Source organism: Oxyura jamaicensis, chromosome 5 (assembly GCF_011077185.1).
Source record: "Oxyura jamaicensis isolate SHBP4307 breed ruddy duck chromosome 5, BPBGC_Ojam_1.0, whole genome shotgun sequence".
In the NCBI taxonomy this organism is placed as follows: domain Eukaryota; kingdom Metazoa; phylum Chordata; class Aves; order Anseriformes; family Anatidae; genus Oxyura; species Oxyura jamaicensis.
This window is the reverse complement of record NC_048897.1, coordinates 54,493,827-54,509,114: the sequence shown is the minus strand read 5'-3', so window position 1 is coordinate 54,509,114 and position 15,288 is coordinate 54,493,827.

Genomic DNA, 15,288 nt, shown 5'->3' with positions numbered 1-15,288 from the left:
GAGGGAGCCGCACACATGGCTGGGGGGCGAGGCTGGCAGGACAGGGTACATCAGTGCCCAGCTCTTGCTCACACCACCTGCTGCCATCTGAAGTGCATGAGGCTCTGCTTTAGGCAGGGAGGCAGTAACTGTTGCCAGGGAACACCAGCAGGCGCAAGGGCAGGTGTGCTACATTCCTTAGAGGGGAAATCTGAGTGACTGCAAACTCCAGGCTTCTCTTGGCCTTACTGGATTAAGGAGAGCACTTTTCCCCTAAGGGCTGTCATGAAGGACACTGCCACCTGAAGCAGAAGTGTCAGAAGAAAACTGGACGATAACAAACTGAGAAAAAAAATGGCAAAGACAGAACACTACCCCAGCCCAATTTAAGCCCTGGCAGCAGAGAGACAAATCTCAAAGTTATCCATCCAGACAGACAAAGCTCAAGTCTCTGCAACAGATGGCTAAAAACATCAAAAGGAGCTATAGGAAAGGCTGAGAGAAAGTTCCTTTCACCTGACTGAGTTTTCTAGTAAAAATGGAGAGGAGAATAACAACTCCAATTCGGGTTGAAAGAGAAATTTTATTAATCTTTTAATAGATTGGTGGTTGACACATCCAGCTGTGGGTCATGCTGCTGTGACTGCTCCTGCCTCCTCAAGGAACATCCCAACCCCATTAGCAGCATCTTTCCTCGGAGAACACTGCCATGTGTAGATGAACCCGTTACGCCTGACAGTGTGCCATGGCCCAGTTTGGCAGCGAGGAGTGCATGTAACCAGATCCAGGAATGGGGTCTCCATCTCGCTGGCGAGCGCTGGCACCTGGAGGTCAGAGTCAGGTGGCCGGCTGCACTGGCTTCCCTGGAAGCAGACTTGGCCTGGAATGCTGGGGGCACAGGCTGACCAGAATGTTTGCAGATACTCTGTTTACCAATGCAAAGGGTAGATAACAGTACTGCAAGAATGCAATTTTTAAAAGAGATGAGCCTCACTGAGAACCTAGTCTAGCCTCCTTCTTCAGAGACCATTGCAGAGAGCAGTACAGCAATAAGTTTCCAGAATAGGTAAAGTTAACACTAAAATGTAAAGAAAGTAGCTCCACATTATAATATGACGGATATATAGTGGTGCTAATGGCAAGTTCAGGAAAAGTCTGTAACCACATCCTGGAAGTAACCTGTCTGCAGACCTGCCAGCACTGCTCACAGCTCCGATGTGGCCGCACACACAGCACTGCTGTCCCTTGCATGCCCACCAGGAACAGCCCTGGCCCTGGCTCACCCACCGGAGTCTTTAACAGCTGCAGGCAGCTGTGACACACCAGACAGGAACAGCACTGGGTGCAGCAGGACATGCATCCTGTGGACACCATTCACCTCTGCTTCCTCAGCAGCCTCTGTGGCCCTGGGGGTGGTGAGCACTCAGCCTTGCCCTGGTCTGATGATCTGCCTTTTTCTCCCTTGACTCTGGGCTGCACATCTATTCCAGGGCCAAAACCAAACTGCATGAATGATGCCAACTCTCATCATCATCTCAGCCTGGCATGTTCTGCACACCTCCACAGTGACCTTTCCATGCCATTCCTGTTTCATTACTTTCAGTCCCCAGCTGAGTGCCACTGCTGACCTGGGACTGCAAAGACATAAACCTTCAGTAAAAAGTAGGGAAGAGATAATGAAAATGGGTGCAGATGGAATTTCAGAGTGATGATGTTACCTGCCTTGAGGTGGAAAATTGGCATCTGTCTGCTTAGACAAAGCACTACAGTTTTTTATAGTACCGCACAACACCATCTCCAGCATAGTAGGTCATTTCATGTGATAATTCTCTGTCCAAGGCATCTGTCTGAGGCCTCCACAGGCGTAAAATCTCCCAGACACCTGATTGCTGTTGCAGTGGGTGTGGAGGTAATTTAGTTACAACTGAGTATTCCTGGCGCCTTTGCCTTTCTGTATAATGCCAGCCTCACAGGGAATACCAACAGTGACGGGGCTGGGAAGTGCTGAACTGAGCTGTAGCATATCTCCACACTGGAGTGATAATGCAACAAAATAAACCCCACAAGACTGTACTGTGATTTTTATGCTGTCCCAGAGCTCTCAGATGCTGCCCACACTCTGCTTGTCTCATTGAAGCAATCTCCTCCCCATGCTGCTCCTGCAGAGCCCAGGTCAAAAGCACCGCCAGGCTACGAACACCAGGTGAACAGAGAAATAAGCATGATACAGTGAATGAATTATTCATTATGACTTGCTCATTCAGCTCACTAAAGACCTGCTTTAGAAGCAAATACCATGCGACATTGCTTTACAAAGGTAGCAGACAGTATTTTTTCTGCAGTACATTGTAAACCTATGCACGTTTCCATCTCTACTGCTCTTCCCCTTTCTCTCTCTTCCTCTCTCTCTCCTTTTTTTTTTCCTAGTGCAATACATTTCCTAAGCTAGATTTTTCTGTGAATTATATTTTAATGCCTCCTTATGAGAGGCAGTTTTTTATATTTTATATCTCCATCAATAAAGATTTCTTCCTTATCACCAATAAAATTGGAGTTTTGATTAAATGTGATCTGGCAGCACTAAGCACATAGTCTGTATTAATTTCAGTGCCTCATTATATGCCAGTGGTATTTATATGGGTTTATATATCAAATATACTATGTGTATATAAGCAGAGACTTTCAGAACAAATACCAGGTATATGAGCCATAAAAATACAATAAAGAAAGCCTCACTTGGGCCAGCCACAGAGTATTCCTTGCCCCCTTCTACAGAAGTCATGGAGACAGTGATGGGGAAGTGACAGTGATGGGGAAGTGACCTTCTCAAGGACCAGGAGAACCCTGGGAGCAGAGCAGCAGCAGCAGAGCAGCAGCAGCGAGACTGATGCTCCTGCACCAGAATCTCGTGGCACTGTGCTCCCTACAGTCAGTCCTCGGCTCTTCTGGAGAAGTTATGGATGGACAAACATCTTCTCTAGAAGCAATGTTCATTTAACAGACAGGGGCTAACACCCAGGGACTTGGTTCTCGGTGACCATTAGTACACTGGCACGTCTAGCCCAGGGCTCTGCATTGCACAGACTGTTTTGTGGGTCTGCTTGAAAGTCCCTTTCCACTGAGAAAGCCTTGTTTATTTATCACTGAAAGCTAAACTAAACAAACATTATAAAAATGTGCATTGGTAGCTGTGACAAAATATGGCTTGGAGATATACTCCATGAAGAGTGAGTATCATCTGACAGGGACCCGAGAGGTTGCTCTGAACACAGCCTTCAGGGCTGCTTGCATTCTGGTGTTTTCTGTGTTCTCCTTAAGGAGGAGCTGGTCGTGCTTTGGAAGTCATTAAATGGCAAATGCAGATGGCAGAGTTCTGTATTCAATCTGATGCCAAACAGTAGTTGCAAATGTATGCATCTCTTCATCACTCTGTGTCTCAAGTCCTGTGGACAAGCTGGAGGTGTGTGTGAACTGCCAGGCACTCAGGTGGCTGTGCTCCCCATGTGCAGGAGACTGGACTCTTCTGCAGCAGTGGCACTGGAGCAGGTGGCTGCATGCAGCTCACATGCCTGCAGCAGATGTGCATGGGGTCTGTGGCACTCAAACACCAGCTGGGCATGCTCCAGACCCTGTGTCAGTCCCCTGGATGCCTGAGCAGGGCCCTGACTGCCCACGAGGACAAAGTGTTGGGTTGGAAGAAAGGGACGCACCCAGGCCGAGATCAGATATATGGTAGCATCAAATTAATTAATGTTCAGCAAAAGCTGTCCCATCAAACTCCAGAGGGCTAGACGTGAACCTGCTTTCTCAGGTTCAAGATGTGCTTTTTTTTTTTTTAAAAAAATATTTTTATTTTTTTATTTTTTTTTATTTTTTTTTATGTGAGCTTTTCTTATGCCATAGCCTAGAGGGTTCTTCCCGTTCATACCTCTCCCATCCCAGGGGTTGGACTCGATGATCCTTATGGGTCCCTTCCAACTCAGGATATTCTATGATTCTATGATCCCATGGTTAAATTTTGCTCATAGTTAAGACAGAACAGAAAAATCTGGGTGATTACAGGGAGAGAATAAATTTGAGTTCTGCTCTCCTTCCTTGCACAGTTCCCTATCATCTCAACAAAACTTTTCTTAGTCTTGTTAAGACTAGATTGATGCTAGGAGCAGTAACACGCTGCTGCCCTCTAACATAGTGTGCATCTGGAAATGCCAATAACATCAGCAGGGACTCTGCTCTCCTTCCTTCCTCCATGTGACCTGGCATGGGTATGGCACAGCCTTGGCTGACACAAAGCTTGCTGAGGTGAGCAAGGCTGGGGAGATGGACCCCACTCTCACACCCTCCTCTGGGTGCAGATGCAGGCAGGGTGGGCCTGGCTGTGCTGCTGCTGGGTGGGAGCAAGGCTGGTGTGAGCAGGGCTGGAGGCATGGCATGCTGCTGGGGCCTGACACAGTGCCACGAAGAATGGCATGGGCATTGCAGGACACAGCACCAGCAGCAACATGCCCATGCCAGGCAGCCCTCTTCAGAGGGATGTGCGGCAAACAGCTTGTCTCTGACCCTCAGAGCACTGAGCACCTGGCTCTGCTTTTCTTCTGGACCTGGCTGGGAAGCAGCTCTGGCGGTGCCCTGCCTGGGGCCAGTGCAGCCTTGGGTGCTCAGCCCTGCAAGGTTCTGCGGGAGCAGGCACTGTCTCCTGTCCCAGCAGGGCTGCCCACCCCCTGCATGGAGCAAGGATGCACTGGGTTGCTGCCGGCTGCTCTTCCTGCAGGGTGTCTGGCAGCACTGCCACTCGACTGTGCCTGCACTCCAGCAAAGAGCCTGTAATCACCATCTCCCTTTTTCAGTTCAGTTTGACTCTTGCTGAAAGAATGTCTCAGGCAAGCATGCCTCAGTCATGCCATCTGACAACAGCTGCGAGATACCATCATCAGAGGAGCAACAAAGAGACATTTGCTGCTATTTCCTACTCCCATTAATAATGGTGTCACTGAATCAGATAAAAATTCTCACAACTGTTCTAAAAAATGTGAAGTGTGTGGCTCCCTGAAAACAGATTAAGATTTACCACTCTCAATTTTGATAACAGCTGCTGAGGATAATGGGTTATCTCCGCAGGGCACTGTGCAGTTTTTACTTTCACAGACTCTATCGAGCACCTTATTTTTATTCTCACATTTATAACCAAATACATCAGAAGAACAAAAAGGGAAACAGATAAATCATCCATATTTGAAAAATAGTTATGACTCAAGTGAAGGAAAGTGTACAAATTCCAGACTGTTTTCAATGAAGATTACAGGTCTGTGCACAGTAATGGAAGGTTTTTTTATCTGAGGATTTATGCTGAATATCTTCTATTTCCCCATTTGTCATTATCAGAAAAGAGCAGAAAACAATTAACTTCTCATAGTCCTTGAACCATCCTGAGGCGTTTCTGTTTCTTCTTTCAAACAAAAGGCAGGATTTTGTTGATATGTTAACAGATGTCATACATGTGTTCTGCTGCTGCAGAGGTGGTACTGCAGTTTGTTCTGCTCCTTCTTAGGAGGAAAACAGTTCCTGTAAGTTGAGAATCTCATCTTACCCATTTATGGCCTTTTCAGGTATTTAAGAAAAGTCTGAAATGAAAATTAACACAAGCGTCCACTGATATCCGTTCCTCAGAAATGTCCATGTGCTGCAGGGCATGGCCTGGGAGCTGGCGGCGGCGGTGTGATGCTGCTCAGTGCCAGTGGAGGAGGCCAGGGCTGCCCTGCCACGTGCTCGCAGGGCTGCTGCAAACCCTGGTGGTCTCAGGGCCTGCAGACATGCGGTGCTGCCACCTCTGTGGAGGATCTTTCCTCCTCATCTGCCACACCAGGGAGAAACATGCAGGGACTAAATACCAACATCTGTCTGGCCTGACTTAAAATGTTTGCAAAAGTGTACTCTTGCTTTCATCACACTGGTGTGTAAACTGTTGAGGAGACTGAGGGAAAAAAGGCACCTGCTGTCCCTGCGTATTTGTGTGTCCTGGAGGCACACACAGCTGCAGCGATACCTCTCAACAAGTCCCCAGGAGCACAATGTAAAAATAGCCTGATGCATGCAACACAGGCCTGCAGGGAAAACTGTTTGATGGGTAAACTGCCATAAAACTATCTCAGAGTTAACAGTGGCTAGAGTTGCCTAGACTGCAAATGCCATCAATTTGTTTTTCTGCTTTTCAGCATGGACAGCTCAGACTCGCCAGGTTTGGAGCGAGGCTGCGCATGCCAGACAGCAGCAACGGTGCTGCCAGCAGGGCACTGCGTCCGGGTAGGCGGGTGCCAGGCACAGCGGCACAGGATGCGTCTGGTGCACTGAAGAGGGACAGCAAGCCTGGCAGACAGGTGGTGGAGTGGCAGCAGCACAGCAAGAGACTGCACCGAGGGGGCTTGTGCCCACGGCATCATTTACCTGGGCTGCTCCCGCTGTCCCTACTGTGTTAAGCCCAGGCATGGGGTCAGGTGCCCTGCACTGCTGTGATATGAAACTGACATAGATTAATGAGATGGAATCATATCTCCTAGAAATAAATAGAAAAACATTGATTCTGGAAGAGGTAAGCTGGATTTTAAGACTACAATGGTCAAATTTGACTTCATGGACAATGCCTTCTACATTTTCTTTGGGTTGTTTCTTTTTCAAGCCCTAGACTGTTATGTGTTATATACAGACAGCCCCTGAAAGCATCCAAACTTCAGAGAGTAACTCCCACTGAAGAAATATCTTGGGACAACAGTTAAGGGGGCAATTAGTTTTTAAAAGATATTTTATATACAGTTATCTAACGTAAAATTATACTTTTGAATCCTGTAGGATGCAGTCCAGGTGTCTTTATGGTATAAAAAAAATTAAGTAATTTAATAAGCTAGTGTTTCTGTGATTATTATTTATTTATTTATTTTTAAATTAGGAATCCTGATCCAATGACAGAAAGCAAAAGGTAGAAATCAGATGTCAAAATTTTACTTTATGCTAGGATGTTGCAAAAGAAATCAAAATAAAAAGGTGATTTCAAGGTTATTGAGCAATATATTCACACTGCTGTGGGTCTAATTTTACCTTCTCAATGATGGTGACCACAGTAGCCCCCCCCCCCCCCCCGGGGGGGGGGGTTGTTTTGTTTTTTTTTTTTTTCTGGAGCTCACAGAAGTCTTGGAACTTAATTATAGTTCTAATATTATTGCTAATGAATTCGAGCATAATTATGGAGTGGAGTGATTTCAAAGGTACTTTACATGAATACTAATCCCTCTCTTTAAATGCCTCTGTTGGTTAACTGGAAACATGGTCCCCTCCCAGCGGGCTGCTGGGCGCAGCAGGCGCAGTCAGGTAGGAAGCCCTGTACCCGCGGAGGGATGTGTTCTCTGGGGAGCCCTGTGCCCCTCGGTGGGGCACCACAGGCAGCTGCAGCAAATTGTCCCGGTGGCTGGGACCTGCTGACGCCCAGCCTGACCCTGCCCCAGACATGACCAAGTGTCATGGGACATGGATGTTTCAGCCAGGGGATGCAGTGACAGAGCATGGAGAAACAGACTGCCCAGCTCTGGGGGCTCCCTGGAGAGCCCACGCCAGGGAGGTGGTGGGATCCTTGCCCCACTCACCCCAGCGCAGACCCAGCAGGGCTGTGCCAGGCCTGGGGCTCCTCCCCGGTAGCCCTGCAGCCCGGCTGCCTGCCATCCAGCTGCAGGGGCTCTGTGAGGCTGGGGCAGTGGGTGCCACTCAGGGAGCTGCAGGCAGCAGTGTGCAGGGAGAACATGGCTAAGAAGAGGTGACGGACCGGTGCTCTTCTGAACAATGTCTGATGGGGAGAAAATGGGAGTTCCAGCAATGCAGGGGTCTGAAGGATCCAGAGAAGGCTCCAGCTGTCAAATGTGCCAGACTAACCTGAACGGAGAGCCTGAATTTTACAGTATCTGCACAGCTAATAAAATCAACAGAATTCTCTTCCTCCAGGCAAAAATAACTTTGCTGCTTCTCTGCCTCTTTTTCATGCCTCATCTTATGCTTGCAAAACATTCCAGGAGGCTGAAACATGACATTTCTCTTCATAAGGTCTCTGTCTCAAGGCAAAATTTAACCTCTGGGAAAGATTATTGATTTGAGAAGTTGTGTGATGATCAATACAAATGACAGCTGTTATTAAAATGGAAGCTTACGGTTTGCTTTGAATTAATGAAATATCCATATTAAGATGTGTTTTCTTTCAAATAATTGAATAAAGTTCAAATCTCCTCTGAGAAACAATAATTAATTGAGCAAAATGTTAATTAAGGATTTTTTATTTTTATTTTTTTATTTTTTTCACAGCACAGTTCTTCTAATGAAATAATACTGAGTGAAATGACTGAAGTTTAACTTGATTTAAAACTGGTGCCAGTGTTTACACAGTCTCACAGTGTGTGCACTGTCTGTGCCTGGCAAAATTAAAACTTCATTTAGTGATGCCATTACGCGTGGCCCACAATTACTTCTTCAGTCCTTCTGCACAGTGACAATCTAAGACAGCACTTGCAGAAAACATTTTAAAATGTCATATATATATTTACATCCTTATGTTTCATGTTTCATTTACACATTTATGTACTTCACGATAATTTAAACTTGAAACTATTGCCAACATCATCACACCCATGCAAAATATATCAGATATAGGATATATTTTCTTATGCGCTTCATTAGGATTCCTGTAGCTTAGCATAGAACAAGAAAATATCCACGCACACACGCGCACATGCACACATGTGCATGCACACATGCACAGGGGCAGGGGACAGGGGCAGGGGCAAGGTCCCCTCCCTGCTCCTGCTGCCCAGGCCCTGCCTGCTGCCCTGGGGGCTGGCGGCCGCCTTTGCTTCCAGGGCACGCTGCTGGTCACGGTCAGCTTGGTGCCTGCCAGGCCGCCCGGCTCCTTCTCTGCAGAGCTGCTTTCCGGCTGGGTGTCCCCTCGGCTGTGCTGGTGCTTGCGGTAATTTCTGCCCTGGTGCAGTACAAGGCTTGTGCTCCTTTACACTGCATCTTCCCGCTGGAGCCATGGATTCCTCACTCCACACAGGACAATTGCTCATTACTACCGTTCCTCTAAAACCAGGGCTTGTGGCTTACACAGATGAATGAGTTAGGCACAGGTAGGCACAGCCACCTGGTCATTAGACAAAATGCTGTTACAGTTCAAAGCAGTTCAGGATGGCCAGAGCAAGCCTGACAAGTCTCAGTCCTGGGGTCCTGCAAACTCAGTGCAGGGCTAGCAGCTTTTTACCAGCAATGTCAGTAGTGAAGCACCATTATTTTTCATTATCATTGACACTGAGATCCATATGCACAACGAATTGGAATTTGCACCCCTAAGTGCTACTAGACTTAGCCAGAAAATATTGACTGCTAAAAAGCAGCAGGAAAAAATGGAGGAAAGGGAACGTATCTGGTTCAGCAGCATGGCAAAGCATGACAGCCACCCTGGTTCTGACGAGACTGGCACCATTTAATGGTGAAGTCATAGGAAATGAATTAATTTACTGGATGTTGTTCCTTCTCCCTCCCCCTCCATCCCTCTCTCTCTCTCTCTCTCTCAAAGTTTCCAGAATGCTGGCAAGATTGGAGGTAAGCAGGTGTTTATTTGGTGCTATGTTTTGAACTGGGCACAAGAAGAATTTCCCTCCTGCAGCTAAGGGCATTTGAGCCACCCGAATTACAGGTGGTGGAGGAGCAGAGACATGCATGTATACAATATTCTTGTAAACACTACAGTGCTGATAAACTGTGTGTGTAAAACTAAGTAATAGCTAGAAATGCACTTTGTTATCTTACAAAATGAAATTTAGGAGGGTTTAGAGATTTTAAGATAACATCATTCTGATTTGGAATAAGCAGATGAACTTCATGGGGTTTAGCCTATGTGAGCTGTAGTTTGGCAGGCTCCTGTTTTCCAGCAGCTATTTTCTTGTCATCTTGGCACCTCCTCTGATTCCTCCTTGGACTCCAGCAAATCTCTTTCTCTGCCTTGGACATCTCTGAAGCTCCACTCCCTTGGCTTAAATGCCCTGTCTTGGAACTCCCACTGCCTTATATGCCCTCATCCCATGGGCATGTCCAGTCTTTTTTGGGTTAATGGTGATTAAACAAGTTTTTAGCTATGACAATGGTGGTAGCAGAGGCTGGTGGCTATCAAGCACTGGCTTTCTTCTGGGTGCTTCTCTGCTGCCTTCAGTGTCCCAGCACATTTGCCCTAATCCCTGTTGAGACTTGGCACAATGGGAATAACAACTTCTGTTTTTTTGTTTTGTTTTGTTTGTTTGTTTTCAAAAGATGTTAGTATATATAATTTATCAGGGGAAACTTTTGGAGTAAGATGTGTCATTGTAATTTATTTTTTAGGAGATATCTTAAGTTTTTGATATCAGTGGCAAGCCTATGCCTCCCTCTGATTTTCTGTTTGATGGGCAGGGAGGAGGCAGTGAACGGCTCTACCCCTGTGGCCAGTGACACCCGGTCAGGCTGGAGCTGATGGAAATGCTGCTGTCTTGGGACAGCATTTCCTGGGGCCAAGCTGGGCTAGGAATCTGGTGTTTTCTCAGATGAATTAGATCAAAACACTGAACACACAGAATGATGGAATATTGTTGCAGAGACGTGGATGAAGAAGGTGAAAATGAAAGCCTGCTCCAGCAGCCGTAGGTGCAGTTGTGCCAAGAGCTTCCTGCAGGAGCAGGGCCGCAGCCGTGGCCAGCCAGCTGGAGGGTGAGGTGAGAAGCACTGGCTCAGGGCACTGCCTTTGGATAGAAAAGCTCAGTGTCCATTTGTTGTCTCCATTTTGGAGACCATTTCCATGTTTTGGGTGTCAGCAGCCCCTTTTTCCTGACACCCTGTCAGTGCTGGCTCTCCCTGCCCTCCTGCTCCCTGGCTGGTGGAGTAGCCCCGTGTATGCTCACTTGGCCCAGCAGCTTGGGACCTAGAAGCTCCTCGGGGACAGCAGTTCTAGACTCTGGTCTTGCTTTTGACGGCACAGATATGAGTTCTGATTATCTGACTCTGCTGGAAAACCTTGCATAATCATTATCTGATTATTTCCACTGCAGATTCAGCTTTATCCTCTAGCAGCCATACCAGCTTACTGCCTGGGATACAGCACTGTCAGCCCTCATGGTAGAGCGGTGTGCATGAAGGGACTGCGCTTCAGTCTCAGGAGGTGCGCAACATAGGGGAACATCAGCCTCTGCAGCCAAGGTGTTGCTGAAGTGTATGGGGCAAAGGCAGTAGAGCTTCAAACTGGCCTTGGTTTTGAGCTGCAGCTAGGTGGCAGGGCATGGGCTGCAGAACTCACTCAAAGCAGTCTGGTAATTAATTAGACTACTCTGAATTGAGAGTCTTTTGAGTCACATAGCTGCAAATACCAATTTGCTGTCTTTCTGAGCTGGGTAAGACATGTCTGATGAGCAGCAAGCACTGCAGCAGAAAGACCCCAAATGCAATGAAACAAACAAAAAGTCAACATGTGAAGAAAAAGTCAAAGCACTTTCCATCATAAAAGCTTGATGGTGTTTTCAGGTGGGACTGCTGGGCATCATAGTGCCCTCACAGGAGAGTGCACTGGGTACTTTTCAGTCTGGGGTCAGAAAGCCAGGTCCACCCTATGAATAACCAAGCAGTGTGAGGCTGAGCCAACCAGTCTTCCCAGCTCTGATAAATGCCTTGGAAAGCACCGTTTCACAGCACCCTGTTTCACTGCGAGCCACCTGGCCCCCTGCCCTCCCACATCAGGACCAGAAACCCCCCCTGCCTGCCTGTCCTCAGAAAGTACCAGAGGCATTGCTGCTTGGCTATTGTCTTACCCTGAAAAAGTTTCCCATCTCATCAGATATTGAATTCATCATCTGTGACATAGTCAGGTCAACAGACAATGGAAAAAAAAAAAAAAAAGTTGAATTTCTGCGGGGTTCCTTACACAGATGTCTAGAACATTTTTTTTTTTTTTTAAATACTTACATCCCATTACACATTTCCTAAGTCCTGTGTAAGTTAGAGGAATGTTTATTAGACAAAACTTAACATCTTCCAACTTCTTAAATAGGATTGCTTGCACTCTAAAACCATGTATAGCACTCCTCATGTCAAATCACTAGGCAGAAGTGTTGTCAGGGACCTTTGGAGCTTCCTCCCAAAAGGAGGCCTCTGAGCTACCCGTGGCATGCTGCTGCAGCTCACCAAAGCCTGGGCCTGTGAGGAAAGCAGCACCTGCACCTTCACTGGTGTTGAGCTGACAGGTAACTGCCTCGGAACCAATCCTGCTGACAGCCACTGGTATGCTGAACCTCACTGCCCCCCTCTGCTTTCACTGAGAGCTTCAGCTTGAAAAAGAGCTCAGTGGTTTTGACAGGAATGAGTAATTATTAAAAATTAAAGTATGCCAGCACTTGAATGAACACATCAGACACCAGTTATTGCAAAAGTACACATCTACAGAGAAGTGTGCAAGGGCACACGCACACCCTTGGACAGCACAGCCATGCTCCATTGCTTGAACACTACACTTTGGTTAATAATTCCAGAAATTAATTCCTAATTTTCTTATATGGTGGTGGCACTGTCTGCATGGCTAATATGTAATGAAAGTGAAATGAACTCTCAGAATAAGGCACATAGCAGACAGCCAGAGGAAAAGTGTTTCTATGATTTTAGACAAATCCTTCCTTCAGTGCTCTGCTTTTAATCTTTGAGTGGAAGAGTAAGATTTATGTAAGACAAATGTCTATCTAAGTTTTATTTAAAAGGCCTTCTTTTAGCAGAAGGTGGGGCACTGATTAGATTTTACATTTGAAACAAAGCAGTCTAAACAGCCCAGGGATGCATAAGGATTAAAGTGAGGTCTCACATTAAAAATATTTTTGGCTTATTAGGCAAGTATAGCCTTTTGGGCAATGAGGTTTCAGTGCTATTAATATCTGTGCTGACAGATAATGGTTAATATTAGCGCAGTTGTAATTTCTTTCTTGCTTTCTTTTCTGGTTAATAGAGCATGACTTGGTGCACGAAAGACTTTTCAACAGTTCTATTCAACGTAATTTTGGGAACAAATAATCATCTGTCAGAAACATGGTGTCTGGTTCTTGGGGACCATTTGGAGAGCCTCACTTACAGTTGTGACTGAGATGTCTCAGAGCTGGGAACTACAGATGCAGGATGAGCTTCTCACGGCCAGTAACACCATGCCAGCAAACTGCAGCTCTGCAGAACTGGGAGGAAGCAAGCAGGATCCTGCAGGCTGGGAAGTGAGGGCAACAGCTGCTAGAGGGTCTCATTTACCTGGTTCCCTGCCTGACTTCATGAGGCTTCATACATCTCTCACAGCAGGAACAGCAAGAATTCTGTGGGGGCAGGTGCAACCCTCTGATTCCTGCTTAGTCCAGATGGAGGGCTCTTCTGCTTTGCAAGCTGATTATGAAAGTGCTCTCATTTCTGAACTACTGCAACAGTTCAAGGAACCATGAGAGTTAGTGTCAGAGCTATATTACATTTCTCGCTGGTCACTATTCCCTTTTGTTCAATTAATCATCCTGTCTAGCATTCAGAAAGGTCAAAGAAAGTAGCACTTATTGATGTAAAAAGTAATAAATTGTTCATCAGGAAAGAGAGTTGAACTTTAAGGAACATGATTGATTCACAATGTATTAATCTGTTTCCATTTGTCTATAATAAAAAAGCATCCTTTCAAGTCTTTGCACTTCTGATGGTCATAGACATGAAAAAATAAAGTGAACATTCTAATTTATTTTCACATCAGATAGTTCTGATCACAGACACAAGCTGCATTTTAAGCCAGGCTTTCTTTCCCCATTCTAGCTCTGCTTCTGCCAAGGCATGCAAGTGTGAGTGCAGGTACAAACATCCTCTGCATGGCAGGGTTGCACTGTTTCCTGCATGAATTTTGCTGACAAGTACTTGGAGAGTCAGTTTCAAATGCCCAGCCTACTTTATGACATGAGCATTGCTGCTGTGAGAAACTAAGTTGTGCTTTTGCAGTAGAGAATTACTTTTCTGTATTCCAAGGTAGTTGTGTAGTCGTACTCAGGAGAAATGCTAAGTAGATAAGTGGACAGTAGTAGGCCTTACTGTTCCAAAATAAGGTAGAAGCTTGAGGAAAAACAGGATGAGCAGTGTGGGAACAGTAAAACGAAGATCACAGGTTCTCGAAACATAAGAGAGGAAAAAAAAAGGGAAAAGGGAGAAATTAAAAGGTTGAAAAAAAGAAAAATTGTACACGTATGGTATAGAGAAATGTCGAGTAGCTTGTGAACCTGTAGTACTCAGCCAATAAGGAAACAGGGGAGGTGATCAGGTGTCAGGTAATAGGGAATAAAAGGTTATGATGTGTTTACTATAATGTGCTCCTAATTAGCAGGACACCCGCCACTGCAAGCACGAATAAAATAGCTTCACAGAAAATCCTGTCTGAAGAAAATTATTTGAGATTCTTCTCACACTGCTAAGGTGGTGTGTCCAGCTCCTGAGAAAGCAGAACCCAGGGCCCCACCTTGTGCAGGTTATCTGCGGAAAAATCAGCATTCATTCTTGGCCCCTCTGGTGCTCAGCTAGGTAAATCTCCCTTCCCACGTCACCTCCTTGGTGGTGTAAGGACTAAGCAGAACTGTGAGGAGTAAATAATGGCAACATTGAAGACCATGCAGGGCATCAGGGTTCTCATTAGGGAACTAGGTCTTCAGTCCATGGACTGACATCATGAATGGCCCTGTCTTGAAAAAGAAACATTGGCAAACCAAATATCCTACCATCAGAGACCTGAACAACATAAAAGAGACCACGAATAAATTAAACGTCAGACAATGCATCTGTGTGAAACCTCTAGTGCCTCATAATTAAATAAAGGCTTCTCTGAATTAGGAATGGAGGATCGGGGCTGACTGCTGTCACGTGCAGGGGCAGGTGTGGAGCACAGGACCTCCTGCACCCTTAGCCTGCATTGGCCTCTCCCAGGGCTCGCCCACTAGCATGTCTTCAACCACATTTTCATACACCAGGAACATTATGCATTTTTTTCCTATGTGAAACAGAACACTTTTCCCAGAGTAATTTCACTCCAGGGGGCAAGGGGGCAGTAGCAGAAATAGTTTCTCAACCAGAAAATTTGGAAATTCCTTTTTTTTTTTTTTTTTTTTTTTTTTTTTTTTTTTTTTTTTTTTTTTCCCCCTCTTAGCTAGAAACTGGAACTGTAGAGATGAGTTTGTCTGCTCCAGCGGAGGGGCTGAAGGCAAGTGAGGCAGCCTGCCT